At 43.1% G+C, this 21,697-nt stretch overlaps 1 long non-coding RNA gene across 2 annotated transcripts in view; it reads left to right on the forward strand.

Moving 5' to 3' along the window:
* Positions 1-1,353: 1,353 nt before the first annotated feature.
* LOC144937515 (uncharacterized) overlaps positions 1,354-21,697 on the forward strand; it is a 31,116-nt gene continuing 10,772 nt past the window's right edge. Inside the window, exon 1 of one of the 2 annotated variants that reach the window (XR_013637752.1) lies at positions 1,354-1,452. This is a non-coding gene — a long non-coding RNA (uncharacterized LOC144937515). Of the gene's footprint in view, positions 1,453-18,094; positions 18,237-21,697 lie in introns of those variants that run through there. The other variant, XR_013637753.1, reaches the window with a different exon arrangement.

The following is a 21,697-nucleotide window of genomic DNA, read 5'->3' on the forward strand; positions in this document are numbered from 1 at the left end:
GAACCTAGCAAGGCCCCTAGGGTCAATTCAACCTCAAACTGGTACGCGGTGCAGTTTTGTTAACGAAGACAAAGGTGGCCTGGTGTGGTAGCGGCCACGCTGTTCCCTGATGTGACATACTGGCCTTACCAGGTGCCCACTGACAACGCTTGCCCCAACAGTCCTTCTCTGGCTAGGGGCATGTCCCTGGTGCTAAAAACACAACGCACGCCCCCCTCTGCATCTTGTAATGCCAGGCTAAGTCGGTGGAGGGATTGCCCTCTTCGTGGGCTTTTTCACAAAGGTCTGCCCACAGAGTAACGATAACAGGAATGCAGCCTCATCAGTCACACAACAAGCACGTCACAATTTGTTTCCAATGTGGGCACTTTTTCCCTGTTCTATGAGGTAATATGTTGCTTGCTTGCTGATTCAACTGTCAGCACTGATGCAGCCAAATTTGCAGGAGATAGATTTTTCCAAGATGCCATTTGGCAATGAGATTAGACTATCTTTCCCCAGCCAAAAATAAAGCTTCGCGTTTTATTTTCTTTCACATTTTATTTCACACACGACATTTGTGCCGCGCGGAAGCGAGTGCATTTCTCGGCGCAGAACAGAAATATTCTGGAAATATGCAAGGAAATGTAAATTAAAAGCGAGATGTCGTTCAGTTTAAGTGGTGAGGATGGTGCACAGGCCAAGTGAAGGCAGCAAAATCTGTCAGCGGTCGCGACCTCTCCAAGCTCAAGGTGGGATTGATTGACAGCGTGTCAAGCTTGCCCAACCTTGATCAATCGGACTTATATAACACGCGCATTGCTTATTTATTTAATGACTCGCTTACCCCTTTTTCTCTATTTTACCCTCATATTATGTTTTTGTATTGTCTGCTGGTGTAACTTGCTTACCAGCCCATACTGCGCATCTCTACAATAAAGAGCTTCATAGCTCATCGGATTCCTCCTGTAGTCAAAATAAAGATTTTGATCTCCGATTTCTCGTGTGTGTTCCTGCTCTTGATGGCAAGTCTGTTATGAATTCACTTCATGCGTTCTTAATTACGGCTCGGTGGCTGTGCACCGTCCTGTATTTTGTTTGTTGCATGATCCATTGCGTTTTCTTGTGATCTCTGTTATCAAAAAGCATCACACATTTTACTTGTAGTCCTTGTTGCAAGTTTGTTCAGAATGGAGTTTGGCTTATTCTTTCGTCAGAGAGAGATTTATGAAGTACCATATTCATTTGTTTAATGCTTGCTTCTTCGGGGTAAATGGAACGTTATAATTCCTTACATCATTCAGCGTTTTATAGTCATGACAATTAACGTTCTAATCATCGGCATTGGTCTCTCTACTGTTGGATGCAGGCTTTCCGACGACCATCCTCAAAGCCTCGTAACACCACAATGCATCCCACTGGTGCACTGAGCCGGGTCTCACCGCTGCATCGCTGTGGTGGGCGACCTCGCAGGTGTGTTCTCTCTGTTGGCTGCCATTCTATCTCAACTACACTTTGTATGTTTTACCAGGCAAGGCGCACTGAGCTCTGTAGCTCTTTTTCAGAAGCAACCTAGCCAAAAACGATAGCCCAATGAAGTGGCTTATCATGTGGACATTTATAGCAGCCAAATACTCTAAACGCATGTTTCATACATGTGGAGGGAAAAACCAGAGGACCTGGAAATAAATCCACGCGACCACAGAAAGAGAGACACGCAAACTCCAAATATACAGGCTTCAGGGTCAGGATGGAACCCATGACCTCCTCTACACCAGGCGAGGGAGTTAAAATCTAGCCATGCAGTGAGATCACCAGTTTTGTCCATCAGCCATCATCCCTTCAAGCCATGTGTCCTGTCCAAGACCATTTACTTTCCTTAACACTCAATCATAATAACAAATAAGATTAACCATTTACAGCCATGTGTTAATACATTGCTGGGTGAATTCTGCCCCGTGGCGTTAACCATATTTCACCATGTTAGATAGGGGGTGGTAAATAGGTTGCCCAGGAGCAATTCAGATATCAATACTAGTAATAATAGCCCACATTCAAAGAACCTTGCAAGGCCTCAATTAGGTCGTGAGCATTTGCTTTAGGATCGACCTCGTTTAAATTAGTGGCCCATTCCTCGTGGGATATTAATTATAGAGGAAAAAAACCTGGGTTACCTTGAGAAAACCCAAACATACGGAGTATGGGTCTCACTTTTCTGCCAATGTTGTATCTCACGCTCATGAACAAACCTCGTGGCAGATATTCAGATGCCTTACAAAAGCCAACGATGATCATTGTCTGCATTAGCATATTTGCAATGTGAACAATTTGCGGTGAGGTTCGTCTGCAGTGCAGTATACACACAAGGTGCTGGTGAGCGCGTTTTAGATTGCATTTCAGTTGTGACCGTGCCTCCGCTGTGAATCCATAATACGCAGTGAGTGTCACAGCCCTGCCCCAATGCCACTCGGGAAATTGTGCTTCCGCTTGCCTATTAAGCCGCGCCACACATCAATATTTCAGAGATGCAAATCTGAGTTGCAACCACTATTCCTATTTTATAGCTGTCATACCACCAGCACGCTTGGCATTTTGGGTTTTAAATATTATTCCACGAGCATCCTACGGGGCTGTTGGGGCTGCGTCCTTTCTCTCAGTCGCTCTGCCTACTTATCCGGCTCACAAGGATGGTGCAGGCAAAACATTGGAGGTCTCGCTTTGAAATTAGTCAGGGAACTGCGTCCGTGCCAACCCTTCGCTAAAGTCCGCATCGTGCCGAAAGCCGAGCGCCACAGTGGCTCATTGGGGGTTCTAAGCAGAAATTATTTTTGGTGGTCCCCCCCACCCCCGCCTTTCCAATTTATAAACTCTGAGTGAGAGGACAGAAGAGATATAGACAAGAGATACAGAAAGAACCAAAGAGTAAGAGATGCAGATGTCAAGAGATCAGAGACACGTGAGCAAACGATAACAGGTGTGGTGAGACAAGAGCTGAGAGCCGCAGATAAGATGGAGATGAGAGAGGTTAATTGGCTTGTCACGTGGCATTACGATCTGGATTCGAGTGTATATTTGGTGCAGCCCTCTAGGTATTACATGAAACCGACGCCCAATTGAGCTACTTGGGGTAATACACTTTCGCTTGGTTGTCTTCGGCTTCGCGCGACCACCATCATCCATCCGCAAGAACTCCCTAAATACGTTTCCCAGAAGACCGCGCTCCCCTGGACTCTCCCCAGTAGCCCCCCCCCCCCCCCGCTATAGGCACCAATGCATGTTGCCCCTCCTGTTTCTTAATCATTGGATGAGTCATTGCCTGCTGCTGGCGAGCTGTCTGGCTCAACGGTTGACGGTTCGAGCATTGTTGCCAACAAAATCGCCGACAAACCAACCGTGTTAACGGAATTAACGTTTGCGTCGGCATTTGAATAGGCATCATCCTGTAGCAAATGGAAATTATTGGAGCATTGTGCGTATCTTTCACCTAATGCTGAATAATAACAGTGAACTGCTGTTTGATCATAATGTTTAGTCTGCCCATGTACACGTCTCCCCTTCTAAATGCGAGTGTAATTCATTCTGTGTTAGGCACAGATATGTAGATGCACTATATGATTGTGTTATGTTATTTTGTTGACATGCGTACAATGTGTACTTACAGCAAATCAAGTTTAAAAACAACGTAGCACTAAAGACGACGACTTACATTTCAATGCGCAAAATGCCTCCATTTAAAGCAATTACACGAGAAGGTCCCCGCTATGCAAGTGTGCACAGCGAACAGTGTGCACTGTGACAACACAAGAGACCTCGCGAGCTTGGGAAGCAAAGGTGGAGGAGGGAGTTTGTGGATGAACGGTCCGCTGGATGCGAGATCACTCCGGATGATGTAATCCTCTTGGACAATGGGCGGCCGAACAATTGGCGCCGTTGTTCCCAAGGGAAACGGCGGCGGTTGCGAGTGGTGGGATGTGGGGCGCTGCTCCACGCTGTGCTGCGCGGGGCTGAGGGGAGAGTAGCGATGTATCTCCATAATACAATGCATCATGGTAGAGCGGTGGCGTCGTGCTTAATGCACCGCCATTTAGTTAACCAATGAAAGCCTCACTGATTTTCAAGACTCTCTCTCTGCAGGAGGATCCTGCATGTGCATGTTTGGCCGGCTCCCTTAAAGTAGTGTTTCGTTTGTGGGAAGGAACTGGAGTACCCCCCCCCCCCCCCCCGGACGGGAAAACACTCAAAGTTCCGCAGAGTTAGATTCAAGCTTCTGGAATTCCCTTGCGCGCTCGACATCCAAGTACGAACCAGGCTCCAAAGCTGCAGAGCTTCCGAGATTCGATGAGATGAGGGCGATTTGGTTTGCGGGCAAAACATAATTCATTTGAGGCCATCCCCGAGCGGAGTTCTCACAGGGCGATAAGCGAGGGACGTGAGATGTAAACCAACGACGCCGTCACTTAATCCGCTCACCTCGCTCCGTTGCTGTTCATTCATTCATCCATCCGGCGGCTCCGCGTCGCTAATGGGGACACGGGGGCACTTTGGAAGCAGTGGCGCGACCCATTAAAACAAACTCCCCGCCCCGCCGGTACGCGCCTGAAAGGGACCGCATTACTCACATCAATGCACGCTCGCCCGATGGAGAACTGTAAACTGTCGTGCCGCGTAAATGGGATGCGGTGGATGGGCTCGCAGACAAAGAGATTCGGGGTCAAAATTCAGCCCGCACCAGCCGCCCCAGAAAAACTCTTGCCATTTTTATTTGAAAAATGGTAATGCCAGTGATGCACGAGTTGATATCCCTCAACTCGTAACACTAAACATACTCTCGACTGATTGTTTCCGCTATGAAATTAAATAGGATTTGATCCACAAAACAATGGGATTTGAAGACCAGTGTGTCCCAGGAGTATTTGCTTATCGAGGCCGCATACTACATGGGGGTCACGAAGCTCCATCAGCAGCGTGTGGTTGGGAGAGTAAATGCGAGTGGAGGTCTCTGACGTTCGAGCCAAACTGTAATTTGCCAAAACCGTGCAGCATCGAGAAGCGAATCTAAAAGTGATGAAGCGTCTCATTGGTGGATTGTGACAGATCCAAGAACACTGACTTCATTTTGGATTTACTTTCTAATGTTTAACCCCGAGTCAACGTATTCGGAAAGATCTAACAAGATACACACAACTGTTTTCAATAGTTTTGCAATACGATGAGTAATGTACAAAACCTAATCACCGCTGGGGAAATATAAAAAATTTTACTCGGCCAGGTTCAAAGGGAAGTTGGCCAAACCAGAGAATTGATTGACTTGTAAAGGGATGGCTGCCAGTTGACTTCGCTACACCTGACAGGGTCCTGGGATCTTTAATGTCCAAATCAGGCAGAATCTCAGCTTCACAGAACGCTGCCTCCCACGAGCATGCGGGCGCTCAGGAAGAGTCGCCAGTTGGGAGTGCTGAGCGTCTGACCTGCTGCATTCCCCCGATGCCACTTAATTCTCCTCGGGTAATCTACCTTCGTCCAAACACTGAGGTGTCTTCACCTACTTTTCTTTCTGCTATTAAAAACAATATCCTGCCTGCCACGGTCTGCAGACAATTACCGCACGTATGAATCATGTTAATGCTATTTTTTTTTAAACAAGAGAAAAAAAACCAACATGGTTTATTAACATGAGTACAGTATCCAGAGCCTGCCGTGTTTTCTCTACCAGAGAAGTGAAACTATTATTAATGATAAGATGGTCCCACAGCTGCATTAATGTGGATGATGGATGTCACACACGAGTGCTTACTGCAGACTTTTAACAAAATAATTCACATGTCTCAGCTCCTTTCGCATTGCTCCAGAATAATCCAGTGGCACATGCACGTATGAGGCTTTGCGATAAACACTCACATTGTCTGTGCATTTAATCAATTTATAAGGGGAATTAGCCGATTCTGTTTCCTAATGCCAAATGTGCAAATTATATTTCTTCGAAACGGGGGAAAATAACGCATTACACACGAATATCTGTGTAAGACACAGTCCAAAAAATTATTCACAATAAATATTGCATCGACCAATCTGTATTTCCAATAAATGGTCACATTTAATTTGATTCTATCGTACTGTTTTGCCAGATATATTTTCAGTCGCACCTTGAGGTTGAGAAACATCGTTGCAGCGCTCCTGCAGGCAACAGTGCTTTACGCTACGTAGCAAATGGTTTTAGAAGAATCAACTATTGCCAGAGTCATTTCAATAGGCCTCCTTCACCCCTGTAGGAGTGCTGCAATGATGTTTCTCAACCTCGTGGTGTGACTGATCGGTAGCACTTCTTCTGTAAAGAGTGTTTGTCTGCATCCTAGACGAACAGCTGAGCACACTGCGACTGAGAGCAGGTGGCCACACAAATTCAGTTCCAGGGTCTTAGCATTGCTGGCTCAGCACTCTGACCCAGCCAGCCAATACGCAAGCCACCCGGCCACGTCAAGCATCAGACTTATTTCAAATTCCTATCTTTTCTTTCTAATCGTATAATATTTAATTTCTTAATAGGGATCGCTGTATTGAAAAACAACGTAATAAGAGCGAGTCTTTATACATTTTTTAACATCTTGTTATCAAAAATTCTTGGCACACTCCTGACACACGTATTTATATTATCGAGGATAAACTTAGCTTTGACGATAACAATGTCTCAGTTGTTTTGTTTTGTAAGTGTAAAAAAGCCATTCGGAGCTGGCACTCGTGATTATTATTTATTTGGCTCCAGAAACCCGCTTCAGTTTTTTGGATCACTTTGGCTCTGACAGCGTTCCACAGGCAGGCACCCACAGAGTGTGCCACACTTTGTCAAGAGTCACTTCCAAAACCTGCCACTCAAACAGTGAAAGGGGTCAGTGGACACACTTGGTAAACTTTTCTGAAATGATGTATAATGAATCAGTTTCCAAGGAAGGTATTCATCGCGTGCGTGGTTTACCAAGAAACGCAATAATCTTCTGCCTATTAGACCAGGGGAACGCATCATTCATTCTGAGAAGACACAGTATTGATAGTGCTGTGCAGCGCATTGGCTTTCTTCAAAAATACACAACTGCCCACACAATGCATTGCATTGTAATTTTCATTTGGTTGCATTCAAACTAAACTAAACAACATTAATTTAACCGAACTCTGTTCTTCCACATTCATCTCAGACAGTTTCTATTCATCCGAATACTACTGAAATACCTTCTAAAAATGCATTAAACCTGAACCACTCACCATATTTCACGTACAATTTTATTTGTGCCATAACTATTGGGGCATGGTACACACAAGTATACAACAAAGACTCATTGCATTTTGTTTTGTAAAATGAGGACATCTTGCATAAGAAAGTTACATCGCTACAATTCTCAATGCGATATTTTTCTCAGGATGATTTTTACAAATATATAAAAGTACTGTAATTTTATCTCATGTATATAAAGCAATACCATACAATTATTAATCAACTTCTGTAGGCTCGCTTTTAACATTAATCAGTGGTCCAATAGTGCACCAACTTTAAGAGGAATCTTTGGAAGTAGTCGGAGATACATGAGGTATTGATTCTGTGGCTGGGATTAATTTGGCTCCAAAGCGAAGGCACAAAAAGGTCTACACGTACAAAGAGCATTGCAATTCAAGGTACATCGAACAATCCTGGAAAGCTACTCAGTGACTGTATATCGCTGTGTTTCAATTGCCAGTGCAGGACTATTCTCAAGGCAGATGGACTAAAACATTTATTGAAATGTATTTAAATTGACTGAAAAATGTATTAACATTTTTCAAATTCACATGGAGAGATTGACTTTTGTCTATTTCTACTGTGTGATACCCATTATCCTCCATGTTAACACAACTATACAGTTGTTTTATATTGGCTTTTGTGTGCTAATTGAGCCACATAGGGGCCGGCAGCCTGTGGCTCCAGAGCCGCATGCGGTGGCTCTTCAAGGACTGCTTCTTGAAGTGATCCATTAAGAACCACCGTCACATATTCACGTTGCATTGCGGCTCTTGAAAAAGTAGAGTTTTATTTTTTACCGAATTTTATGAAAATGTCTCTTCTTGTTATTTTGGTTGCGGACCCCTGGTCTGCCAACACAGCAGAATGTGTTTAACAAACCCGACTGCCAACGAGACCAAGAAATCAACACTGGCCGATCATTTGGCAGCTTTAACAATTGCTGTTGTAAAGCATTCGGCTGGAAGGCATGCAGCTCCCACAGTTGACAAGGGCTATTTGTGGTGGCATTAGAGGAAAATAAACAACTTACACCTTTGTAGATTCGTTCATATGATGCTGGCTATTAATCACATTCAAGTTTAATACATCAATTAATATCTAATTTCGAATTACACTTTGACCTATATAATCTGTCAATGGTTATTTCAATGAATTTTTGTTTTTCTATTTGTTGTCAAATCTGTCAGCTTGAGATGGAGTGGTGGTGCAACAGTTAGCGTTTTGCACTATGAACCCCCTAGACCTTAGTTCAATTCCCAGACATGCCTGACAACATTCAGTGGTGATTGAGATCCGAACTGCTCCAGTGCTCCCCACATTCATTGCTCCCTATTGACAAGCATGGTGAAGTATGGTCAAGCATCAAACAACCCACGACACTGACACGTGTGGGGAGGCTTTCCTGCACCAGCGGATTGAAAAGGGACTGCACATCAATCCAAATCAATCATCCCACGTACTATAGACGACATTTCAGATTACATTTCATTACGGTTTATCTACTATTCCATTTCCATATCCTACCATATCTGTTATTCAACTAATCAATCCTGTTTAGGAAACCGCAGACGTAATCTTTCCATATATCACAATTATATTTTCAACAAAGGCCAAAAGTGAAATACTATTGTTTTAAATGTTTAATAAATACATTTTCTAACAAGCTGTAAAGCAATCATGACATAATAGCCCCCTCAATCAAAAGTGCATCACTGCATTGAAATTGGATGGTGAAGGTTGTTGGTTGACAGATTCCACTCTCAACTTCAGCAATCTGGTGACTGCTATCCACGACGTTAACGTCCACGTAGCTCTCTGGCTCGGACTCTTGCCATGTGGAGTAGGATTGCCTCCTGCCCTGGTTTGTTTCACGATCTCGTCAAAGTAGCTGCTGTCCTGGGAAATCTGTAAGTCTCCCCGGGACATCGACAGTCCTGCTTTTTGTCAGATGCTTAACAACAATCCACCACTCGGGAGACAACGCATTGCCACGTGCGCAGTTCTCTCCTTCTCAGCTGTTGTGACCTCGTCTTCTTGCCATGATATGTTCCGGGGTTTTTTTTGCGCCTATGCGAGTGTTGGCAACACTAAACGTGAGCTCGAGGGACGTCACATCTGTGACCGTATTGATGGCCAGGCTGATGGAGCAGCGATTACTGACGGGAGATGGAACGCGGTCACAAACGTATTTCCCGTGCCACTCAGACGTGCTCTCTGCTATTGCTTTCATTTCCTGCTACATCCCCCACGTCGTGTCCTCTCTTTATAGGTTCCTCAGACAAATTCTCAAAGCAGCATTGATCTTCTTTTTCTTCATGGAGTAGACTTCAACTGTTTTAATATAGTTAACGCTTTGTAGGCGAGTAACAATCAATGCCCCGCTCCAATCTGTTACCTGGATGTGCCACGTGTTGTTCGGCATGTCCCACATTTCGCAAAACTTCTTCCTGAAGAAGCTCCTGGCACATTGAAGCGAAACGTCGGACATTGTGCCAAACAACCCTCGTAACAAATATAAAAGCGATTGGAGAGCCATACAGCCTCAACCTCGAAAACCTACGCCGCAGAATCAATATCGCTACTTTCAAACAAGCATCAGGGCAGTCTTCATCCCCACTGTTTGACCCCGCGTCAAGTGGTGTGAGGACTACTACACGGATTTAAATGTCGGTGTCCCCAGGACTCTTGTATCCGACGCATTCATTGCATTGACAATTCCCTATGAGGACGCGCAGTGCAGAGACAGCGTTGGGACGTATGTATATGTGGAAGTTGAACTTCTTTCGCACTCTACAAATCATTGCTATGCCCTTTGCGACGTACACAAAATGATGTCCACGTCAACTGTTTGCTGAGAGTCATTGACATGAGGATGCATCCCAAGGCTTGATGATGTTTTACCTGTCGGGCATTGGCATCGGGTCAGTGTCTCCAGCTCGTATTGTTCGATGGCGGAGCGTGTCGCTTGGAAATGGGAGGGGTAAAAATGCAAGCACGCTTTTTTTTTTATAGATGTGAAGCTTTCGTGACTGCAAGGATTCATACTCTTAGGTTTTTTCGGTAAAGTCACGTAGGTAAAAAGTAAAATAAATGAAAACATCTCAATTAAATCACGACGTTTTTCTTACCAAATGTTGACCTTCAACGATTTTCAAAAGGGCAAATTCAAATTAGTTCACTATAATAAGCATAAGATATAATGCATCTATGCAATTAAAAACGGAAATTTATTAAAATGTTAATATTTCCAAGAATGTTCTTAAAAAATATTGCGGTGAAAATATTTCATCACCAAATATTTTTTTTTCACTTTATAGTCTATTTTTTTCAAATAATTAACTCAACGCAATTGGTTTTCAAAAATACCCTTTGGTGTTCAGTTAATAACACCTTGTTCAGGCGAGATACCCGAATGGGATTTTTTAACAATATTAATCCTTGTAATGCCAATGATAAAGTGAACAATGCTGCAAATGCGTTTTGATTAAACATTAACATTTTCGCTCGTCTGAAATGCAATAATTTTCATTTGTTCACAACGTAAAAAAAAAACCTTATGCACTTCTCACATAAAACTGCACATTGCCAGTTATGTTTATGGTCCCATTGCGAAAATGAATGCTGGCCTTGTAATGTGTCTCATATTTCCTTGCCGAGGACTGTTAAAAATGCACGAGGTCTATTCCCTGGCACATTTGCTGCACTTATGGTCACTCAATCAGCATGAAATTACGTGTCACTTGTGACACGTGTGCTGTTTTGCATTGATATGATGGAAGTAGCGTTGGCTGGGCATGAGCCTCTCTGCCCTCTGCTTCCAAGGACACATCTGAAAGAGCGACATGAGCGATAGTGGCTTTGGCGTAAGCGGTATCTGCCTTCATTAGCTGTGCAATATTATTTCGAACACCTTGCATGAATGCAGCATAAATAAATATATTTTTTACCAGGTATCTCCCCATTGAGATGCATAATCTCTTTTACAAGTGGGATCTAGAATCTCTCGCTGTCAGAGAATCGTTTTGTTATTGCCGAGTTGAGATTTCATTTGGTAAAAATTCTCCAATTTGAAATGTAACTTCGATGTCCGCTCATCAGGACATCTCTTGAAAATTATATTACGGACTCTTTATCGCTGTAAACACGACTTAACATCTTACTCGATGTTATCTGGATGCTGCTCAGCTGCCTTGGAGTATGGACTATTGGGCTAAGGCACTACCACTAGAGTACAATATATGCCAATCCATGGCAATAATAATCCTATCTTTAAGTACCTCCACTGTGTCATGGGGACAATATAAAGGCGCAATGGATTGGGGTGCCAACACAATTCACATAACAGCGATCCAGACTGTTCCGTCTGAAACGAGGTACTCGCTTTAAGGAGGCAACTACAATATCTCTCATTATGGCAAACAACTAACGTGCTCCTGATGGTTGAGGTGGTATTCGTAGGACATGTACGGCACAAATGCGTTTAATGACAGTTGTATAGTCCTTGATCAATCCACTGCTGGATGAAGGACTGCTCATGTCGTGTGGCCACACTTCACGATCGCGGTCCGTGCGGGCTGCTGACGGGGAGTGAGGTGGGCTTGTGACTCGTTCAGACATCTCGTGATGTCACGAGGTTGATAGCACAACGCACTCACCGCAGTGCCAGCATTTCACCCCACCCTTATCACGGGTCTCTTCTAATGTTTTAAGCCTTGGAAAAACTAAAGTGTTGATTATGCTCTGTATTGTTTCACACATCATTCCTGACGTCCCCTTGTCTAATTATCTGTAAGTCAGTCCATTCCCAATCTCACAATTAGAGTGACTGAGCACAGGTCCAAAATGGCATGTACACAGCAACAAACAGCACCATAAAAGTTACAAGGGTAAGAGTTGACACGTTTCTTAACCAGAGCACGGTAATTATCAGAGTTTGGTGAAGGAGATGATGGGAGGGAATGCCAAAGTCGAGCAGTTCCAGGTAAGAAGCAAACAGAGACGTGTTTTTACCTGCAGGGTGGCGATTGAACAGCGTGGATGGCTGAGTCATCATCGGTGAAGGAATCCGCGGCTGGAGTTTACGGACGTAGTGACCGTGCAAGTAGCAGTCAAAGAGCGACAAGAAGGGGGCTTCACTGCGAGTGACTGGAGGGAAGCCACAGCGAGTGCTGGGTCGTCAATGCACTGTGAGAACAGCTGCATTGAACTTAATTGTTGTGCATTATCCTGAGAGCAACTGTGAATCAGATTTTTAATTGGCCATGGGAAAAAAGAAAAGCACAAAGGGTTGCTGGATTAATATTTTGTTTCTCCTACCCTGGTGTTGATGGTGATTAGAAAAAGGCAAAGCTGTTGCTCACGATAAAGGGCGCAACTCATAAATGCACAAAGGAGCGATGCAATAAAAGGGACATTTTAGATGTTTCAGTCACGATTGTTTAGTACATTGTGAAAATTCGGCAGCAAAAATGTGTGACTTATCTAAATTGAAATCATCGTAGAAATCAAATAATTCAAGGCTGTTTCTTATTACAAAAATGAAAAATATGATTTTGAAGATTTGTATATCATATGTCCTACATATCAGGCCAGTGCATTTTGAAATGGTAATGCCAAGACTGTATACACGTAATAAGAAAATAGATTAATATTATACAATTATATTAAAAGTCTGCGACGACGCCTCGTACACAATTCCTATATACTTATTTTTAGGTGACCACGGTTGTGTGTTCGTGCAGATGTTAACAAACAAGAAGATAGGCATCAAATGACTCACTTCCCAGGCCACTCAATGAATTGTCATGATTAGGGGTCATGATTAAATAAAAAACTATTATTTCGTCCAATTCCCCACCATCTTTTTTGTAAAAAAATTAACGTCTGAGTTCTGCAATTTCTTTTTATCATCAATTAGCTTACATGCAATATCAGCAACAAACTAAATAAGCAGAACATATATCTCCTTCGCATATCTGTCCCTACACCTAAAAAATAAAAGTATGTTTACACTTCCTGTCAACTGCAAAGTCTTCTGGGAGTGCGTAATTTCAGTATAATTGGATCTCTGGACTGATTTTGACAGTCTAATCAGCAGTCAACCTTGCTTGAACCAATGCTGGTCAAATGCTAGATGTTATAGGTGTTAGCAAATAATTTGCATAAACCATTAATGATTCTCACATGCACAGTCCGATGAGTGTATCAAGAGTAGAACTGCACTAATTAGTCGATTAATTAAATAAATCAACAACCAATTAAAATAGACTACTTTTTGTCGTCGATTACTCAGGCTCCTTTAAAAATGTCAGTCCCCCATACAAGCCACGAGCAGCGCGACGTGGCAGACGATGCCAACGATGTCACCAAGCCTCGCCAATCACCTCCCATCCAGCGGCACACGTGGTAACCGGGTAATCGGTAGATCCATCGATTTCTTCAATATTCAAACAGCCCACCTCTAATCGTGAGCGTAATAATCGATTGCAATCGATGCACTGTCATATGTGCCGAGATGGAAACGTATTTTAATAAGTTCTCCAGGTATCCAATACAATCTCACATGAAGTGACAGGGGCGACACCCTAATGAATGGGGAACTGACTGCCCTCCCTTGCCAAACAGAGGAACCACTTGAATGGCTATATCTGCGACTAATTTCAATCAGGTCTTTTTCTGTGGCCAATTAGAATAAGAAGATTGAGTGAACTGGCCCTAAAGGCTTATCTCACGTGTCACATTCCAAAGCCAGCCTTACACACTTTTGAACTTCAAAAGAAAGTTTGAAATGAGCATTCATTGACATTCTCAGTTCCTTATTAAACATAGCCTTCTGCATATCTTCAGCGAAGTGTTCATACAGCACCTATGCAGGATCAAGGTAATATGTTGACCTTAGGACCAATACAGGCCTCCAACTCTGCAGGGCTTACGACACACGCACAGCGTGCATTTTCGTACTCATTTAATTTAATCCTTCCCCGTTTAATGGGAGGACATCGGCATTGAAATGTAATTCCACCAGGCCACCCTTTTAACACCAAAGGTCTCGGGCATTCAGCGCCTTGCGCTGAAATCGCGCCCGCGTGGCAGACTGAGTGGGGGATGGTTGGTTAATCCTCCTCTCCCCTGTTTAAACTTGTCATGTGCAGTGGTACAGCTGTCAGAGGGCCTAATGCGGTGTAATTGGGCAACAGGCATTAAAGGGCATCGACATCATGGGACCTCCTTTGCCAGTACCAAAATATGATAATCGGTTTTTCCCCTTTTGGCGTCCTCTGGTCTAACACCGTTTGAGACGAGGCTCAAAAGAAAGATGTCTCTGGTGTAGAACAATCCGTTTCAAGGGCAATGTATATATTATCAGAGTATGTTTTTGGTTTGCATTCTGACCACAAATATTGTGGTTAATGCAGGCATGATTCCTTGTAAAAGGTTTGAGTTTGGTGTTTTAACATCTTAACGCCTGTTTTGTTGCCATAAAAAATAGGAAAAACCTATGATCAGTAAAGGGCATGTTTTAAATAAGCACACTCGCCACTGTGCCACTGTTCAGGTGCCTCCCCCTGCTCCGTGAGATGGCTCTTCACCTATGCTCATTTCACCTCACTCTGTGTACACTACATGAATAACAAATACGTCCACTATATTTTTATATCTGACTTTTGCCAAATATCACGCGTTTATGACTCTAAGTGTATCCAAAAACGTTATGCAAAAGTTCAAAATTAAAATTGCTAACGTCTACCCAATATATATTTTTAACAACGCAATTTTTTAATTTTTTCTTTCACGTGAGACAAAATCAGACATTGCATTTTATTTAGTAATGTCGCCTTTTGGTTTACACTGCTCTTTTTTTTAATGGACATTTTATTTAAAAATGTGTTTGAGCTCTGTGCCTTTAGCAGGTAAGTGAGTGTATAGGCATGTTTCAATCACAGTGTCCTTGTCCCAAAAATGATAGCACATCAATATGCCCACCTTAATCTCGACAGTGTGTGATGTGTGAGCACTGTTGGATAACTAGGAATATTGGCATGTTCCATTCAATCATAGGAGATGCGTTGCATGCATGTCTCCTACAAACTGATGTATTGGCACACATAATTATACTCTAGCTTCATGCTTGATTCAGCTAACCCAATGCTTGTTTCGCCATTGTTTATACAATCGTGAGGTTGTATAATCTTCTGGCATAACTTAATATTTGATAGCTCGTCACAATGGTTTGTTGATTTTGTAACGGCAGAGCAAACGTCCTGTAACAGTTGTGTATTCTTATAAGAATCGCCGAATTAAAATATCTCACGAGGCATGTTGGTGGCAATCAACATTCATTCGGATTTCACCCTGCTGATCAAACTTTGAGGCAGATCATTATAGCCGATTGTGCAGATAGCAGACAAAACATTCCGCTACTCTGATGCACATTTAACACAGACATTATCGGAGGCCTTGCAAATCAGAGGGTAAGCTACCTGAGATGGCTAATCACATGTGTTCATTAAACGAATTACCCCACAAAGCTGTCCTATTCATAAGAAACAGGACCATACTGGTTGTGTATTGTGGACCATTATTTCAAACTCAAGACAAAGCCATTGGTTTTAAAATGAAACTGAGTGATGGCATGGGCATGGTGCTCGAAACGGAATCTGTTGGGCTGAGCGCTCACTAAGAATGTGCACACGGCTTGGCCTTACAGTTACAGCCTGTCCCAAAAAACCTCAACAAATGCAAATATGGACGAGACATGAGCAGACGATGATGATAAGGTGCCACATCGCTGCAGTCACAGGGGTCAGTGGTTGCAATGGGCCAGTCTACGGTAGCACTTCTGAGAACACAAACATGTGCACCACCATTTTTCAGAATCTGTTAACCGAAAGCAACGATTGTGTTTTAGGGGGAAATGGTAGCGAATGCGAGCTGCAGCATGACTAGTTTTCATACTGGGACTGAATGGGGTGTATTAACCATATATGTGCGCCGTTGCTTCACAGCGCATATTAAGATCCCCTGAGGTAATAAAACAAATCCCTGTGTACTCGTGTTAACCCTTCAAAATTTAATCAACTACTCACGCAATAAGTGGAAAAAACCACGTAGCACCATGTCCCCCTACTTGGAGACCAATTTCTATGTGCAGGCCATTGCTGCTTCGCCATGTGCCTCGTAGGGACAGCTGCCACTGGGGGTATCCTTGGATAGACTTCAGGAGCAGCGCATTGGAATGATTGAGATGAGATGCGATATAATCTGCAGGAGCATTCAAGTGCCCTATTATTGTATATCCTTTTCGAAAACAATTATACACGTGGCACATTAGGAATGGACCACTCTTTTAATGATTTCCTCCTGCAGCAAGGGAGTAAAGTGTGGTTTTGTGAAAGTCCTGATGTGCTGTGCAGTACATCAATGCACGGTGTGTACACCAGCATGCGATAACTAGTTGGGCCTGTGGGTGGCTGGCGGGGTTATTGATTAACCGGACTTGTTCACCAGTCACGTGGTTAATGGCGACTCGGTTGAGGATTGCTGTGTGTTGACACACGTGCTGTTGCATCTTACAGATTGACCACAATAAATAAATGTGTTTGCCCTCGATTTGGAGCACATGCCCACGTCCTTCATTTCGAGTGTGCAACACACATCTCAGTGCAATCATACTAAGCTCTCCTGAATAATACAACATTTCTAAAATGCAGCCATTACACAATTTAAACAAGTAAAAACGTCATCAATTACGAGTTAATAACCTTTAAATGTGTCCAAAAGAATGATGTGCCATCAAAATAAGCGACATGTAAATTAATCAAGACATGTTTACAACAAACCACTTTATAATCAGAACAATTTAAGATTGCAGGCTTTCCGATACATGCCATATATACAAAATGTCACGTTCCTAACAGGTCCGGCTCATAAATTATACTACTTCGTGGAATACTAAAGGCACTGAGGTCATTACAGTTTATTCAGTTTAGCCTGTCAATGTACAGATGATAGCAATCCAATCGGCTTCAAAGCCATCGCTCTCAATTTTGGCTTTGGCATACCATATTAACAAATGCCCAGCGTTGCTGCATCACTGCTTTATCCTTCTTCATTTATAAGATAACAAAAAGCATAGCTATGAATTATTAATATTTGTAAAAAGAAAATGCTAAATATAATATTCAATCTTGGCACTGGTTCATAAAGCCCTAGGTCTAAGTGGTGACATTGTGGTATTTTATGGATATTAAAGATTTTCCACATCAGGTGCGCATAATTTGAGATGGTTTAAGAGTGAATGAATTCTCTCACTTATAGATTGCTTTTTATTGCTCACACCTGGCATTTGAAATCTCTAAATCCCATTTCTATATCCATCAGAGCCACCATCAAAGGGTTGTGCCACCTGTGAGGTAACAGTTTTTTTCTGCGAGACCTCTGGAAAAGTAATTTAACTTAACTCGGTGCTTTGTGGTTTAATATTCCCAAATCCATCAGCGCATAACGTTGGTGTCTGTTTATCTCGGATGCTACGTCTCATTTTCTCACCGCAATGTTTTTCTGTCATTGCAAGTAGCCAGGCTTTGTTGGAAGGAAAGTATAACCTTGCATTGCCACCATCCATCTCTGTCCACAACATGAACATACCAAGACGCTCCCCGGTTTTTTATATTACTGTACACTTTAAAAATCTGCAAGCCGGTCTCCAGCTAACATCTTCCATGATGTTTGCTGCACTTTTATCACTGATGTTTCATGAAGATGTTGGTAATTACAACCTCGGGGAGTTAAATGCCAAGGAGAGCTCTCATAACTGCGGTGGTGGCGTTCACACCGCAGCAGGCAAAGGAGAGGGGACTCTTCATGACTCTTCCACTCTGACCAGCCGGCCTCCAAGGGTGTGGGCCACACCTCACGCCGAGCAATCTGCTGATCCACTTAGTGTGACGCTCGCCGTTGTCTGCACACACCCAGCACCTGCGGACGGTTGGTAAGTCTTGCCGCCTGCTGCTACATGTTCAACTTCTTTCGCACCGTAATCGGTGAGGGGGCCAACAAACTAAACACAAAAGCAGTTCTAAATAAACTAGTGTTCAGTCGAGTTTTCAGCGAACCGCCAGCAGCACAGCCTAAATCTCCATCGACACACGATTTCGAACATATCCTCCCTCCTAAGTGTATCACGTGCAGTCGTGATTGACATTGCCGCTAAACCTCTATAGACATGCATTGCTCTTGATGCAACAGCTGTTACGTCCATTGGCCAATGGGTTTTCTTCAGGATGCCATTCATCATCATCAGTGTCATGCTAATCCACTCGCACGTTATGTTAATAAACAGTAATTAAACTGCATTTACCTTTATCATTCTCCGCTTAAATTCTTGATGGAGAAATAATGGTAATTGGTTTCAAAAAAACGTTTTACCATCACCAGCCATAATCTATCCACTGCTTGATGAAGTCCTTGCCAAACCATCTCCACCTCTCATGTTCTCAGGATGCCACATCCCACCTCGCTCTCCCACACACGAGCTCATTTCATCGCTCCGTCACCGCAGGAGATATATGTTCCGGCACATTCTCTCGTGTGGCTGCCGCTGTTTCTCGCCCAAGCCACCGGCGGTCACCCTTCTGCCCAAGCCCACTAACTTCTCTAAGCAGTCATCATGACGTAAGAGAAGAGGGGGACCAGTTATATCATATTTAGCGGACTTGTTCACTAAAAGTTTACATGTTAATTAAATGCGTCAATCATGCAATGTTTTCTCAATTATTATTCTCTTCAAAAGTGTGATAAAACTGAATTGAAGAATTAGAGACCAATTATTCTCCTATTACAGACATATTAGACCATTTGGAAGAGAATAATAGTGAAATGTAGATCTCAACAAACCAACCACATGAATGAGCCGGGTTGAGGAACGATGTCTTTCAACAAAAGCGTGCTATAGAATCAGATGATGGAAAAGACTCATGAATATCAAATACTGTTATGCCACGGCTTTGTATACTTTTCAAATTTCATTTCACACAGTGGAAATTGATGCATCCAAATTGACGCTAAACAAATATTTTGAACTTTTTATAAAAAAACGTAGGCAAAAATGAAAGTTTTAGTATATTGGTTGTCAGTTTAACACGTAGGCTTTCGCGACCAATATTATTCATAATCAACGTTTTTGGGTTTAGATCGCGTTATTTATAAATGTGTCGTAACCCTCCACCACCCGACACGGCCAATCAGTAAAAAAGTGTCACGTTGACAAAAGACAAATAGTTCACTGCTTTAGCCCACCGGTGTGTTGAAGCGTGAAACCACAACATTTACAATTTGAGTAGTACGACGTTTCGCTGGTAATTGCATCCAGCATCATCGGGCAATTCGCCAGAATGGTGAGGCTCTGCTGTGTCTCCCGTTCTTATATAGAGCAGCAGCAGGGTGTCATTATAAACAGACATTAAAAGTTAAACAAACATTACACTCCCAATTGGAGGCCGTGAGCTTGAATTCCGTTTGTCCATCGAATCAAGCCATCATCCTTGTGGGGTTTATAAAATAGGTACCACGTTGTTGGAAGTCAACAGTTGTCACAGTGCAAACAAAGTGGATCCTGCCATGGGAACGAGGCATTTCCAACACGGGCTTTAAAGTACGAATGGGAATGAGCCCTGCTCACACACTCAATTGAGGGTGAAGACATTTCGACTTTTTGGACTTGACTTGACCCAGCACGACAAAGATTTAAGTCTTAAAAATGCAACTCAATCTGCCCAAGAAGCAGCTGTATTCAGGGCCATGTGGAAAGTGTGGGGCACTGCAGAGCTCAAAGACCAGTGCCCTCTGCCCCTTGAGGCTTACGGGGGCCGTTTGTAGTTAGCGCCGGTATAGCCGCTTAGTAACAGCATTGCGGTCGTGTATCCGTGCGGATTTATATTTCCAGACACCAGCTTGCAGGTCCCAGGAGAATGTCTGCCACTCCTATTATTCAGCGCAAGCTCTGCATGGTGTGAATACAGCAAGTTAAAATCTAAAATATATTGAAATAACTTAAAATGACACTCGTATAATCACTCGTGCCGTCATGTGCAAAGTTTTGGGAATGTGTATATTACAAAGGACCGATGTGGACTTGTAGAGTACGGCTTCCCGATGCGCTTCCAGGTAGCACCGCACGTTGTCCGACGCGGCGTCCGACGTTTTGATCCACGCGCTTGGAGCTGCTATGAACGTCGCGTCGAAGGAGACGGAGTACAATCAGAAAACACGTCACACAGTACCACTGCCAAAACCTACGTCGATAATGACAGCACATAAACATTACGTGGTTACATTGGGTTTTTGTATTGAAACAAATATTTTATGGCCATGGTTTTTCTGCAAACAGGTTTCCCTCTGTGTGCTTAGGAGGCATTTTCAGGCGATCTGTATGAGACAGCTCCACGGGTTATTGTTTGGAGGCCCGATGGTGACGATCCGTAACCATCGCTGCATACATGAATGCTGCACTAATTGGATGGATACATTAAAAATCACCACTGCCATAACGTGTGATGATGCAAATGTAACACATTTCTTGAAACTATTTTGACTAGTGCATCGATGATTGAATACATGCAACTTATGTTAGTAATCACAAATTCAGTAGCTTTAAAATGTGAAGTAGTTACTTCATTATTACAGGTCTTAGGAACAATTTAAAACTGTTGGACTGAGGAAATATCTACATCACCATGAGTTAAATTTAACTTGTGACCAAATTACCCAGAATGCATCAGATCTCGTCACATCTCGGAACCTTAGCAGGGTTGAGCCGGGAGAGTGCTTAGTTGGGAGATCATTGCACACAAACAGGTTATCATGAGGCGCCAGGGCTACACGGTGGGCTGTGCAGTAAAATACAGCGTTGTACTACACTTTCTATGCTCCCTGCATTCAACAACCTACATTGGTGAAGTATGGTCAAACAATGCCCACGACCCACGTGGCGTGGAGAGTCTCTCATCAAGCAGTGGATTAATGAAAGGGCTCTAAATGACTCAACTAAAATTAGTTTGATGAAGTAATCGGTGTTTTAATGTTTCATGATGAACATAAAGGGGCAGTTTAACACGTAGGCTTTCGCGACCAGAATTATTCATAATAAAGGTTTTTGGGTTAGATCGCAACCCTCCACCACCCGACACGGCCAATCAGTAAAATTGTAAAATAACAGACAGCGGCTACCGAAAGGGAACGCACAGCGATGCCTATCTGAATGCAGATTCGCATCATCACCCAGCACAGAAATCCTCTATCATCAAGACGCTCATACATCAGGCAAAAACAGTGTCAAGTGGTGAAGGAGAGATATTAAACATGTTAAAGTAGCACTACGACTGAATGGCTACAATAATGCTCAAATTAACAGCATTGAATGCCAAAACAAGACTGACCAATACTGCTGAAAGT

The sequence above is a fragment of the Lampetra fluviatilis genome, chromosome 19 (genome assembly GCF_964198595.1).
Source record: "Lampetra fluviatilis chromosome 19, kcLamFluv1.1, whole genome shotgun sequence".
In the NCBI taxonomy this organism is placed as follows: domain Eukaryota; kingdom Metazoa; phylum Chordata; class Hyperoartia; order Petromyzontiformes; family Petromyzontidae; genus Lampetra; species Lampetra fluviatilis.